We start from the raw sequence: 601 nt of genomic DNA on the forward strand, positions 1-601 counted from the left end.
GTGTGACCCTACGGATTCAGTCAAGAGTAAGCTGTGGATTTATATCATTAATTCCACTTGAACTGAAGCGGCCTCTAGCTAGGCATTCAGCTCACTTGATCTCACTGAATTATTAACTTGTTAATTAATACTGAACCGCATTTATTAGACTTAATATTATATGCATACTTGGACCAAGGGCACTATTTCCTTCAGAGTGTCGCCACAAGATTCAATCCTTTTAGCAAAGGCGAGATGAGTCACTCTTCGAAGCTTGGGATCGTTTTAAGGAGTACCAAAGGGAATGCCCTCACCATGGGATCCATAAATGGTTGTTGCTTCAAACATTCTACTTGGGGTTGAGTCCAAGTTCAAAGACAAGTCTTGATGCGGGCGCGGGAGGTCCTATCATGAACAAAACTGAGGACCAAATAGAGGAAATCATTGAGGATGTAGTTCAAAACTATCAATCTTGGCATGTAGGCACAAGGAATTATGATGGGAAAGGTAGGAGTGAGATGGTAAGGGTTCGGTGTACGCCATAGAGCAAGCACGGATGATAAAGAAGCTTACCTCGCGATTAGAGAAGCTCGAAAACACACCAAGCCAACCGCCATCACCA

The 601-nt window shown here is 43.3% G+C and overlaps 1 pseudogene; it reads right to left on the reverse strand.

Annotated features, from left to right (window-relative positions):
* Positions 1 to 200: 200 nt before the first annotated feature.
* LOC130471051 (uncharacterized) lies at positions 201 to 301 on the reverse strand (annotated as a pseudogene).
* Between the last annotated feature and the right edge of the window lie 300 nt (positions 302 to 601).

The sequence above is a fragment of the Spinacia oleracea genome, chromosome 3 (assembly GCF_020520425.1).
Source record: "Spinacia oleracea cultivar Varoflay chromosome 3, BTI_SOV_V1, whole genome shotgun sequence".
Taxonomy (NCBI): domain Eukaryota; kingdom Viridiplantae; phylum Streptophyta; class Magnoliopsida; order Caryophyllales; family Amaranthaceae; genus Spinacia; species Spinacia oleracea.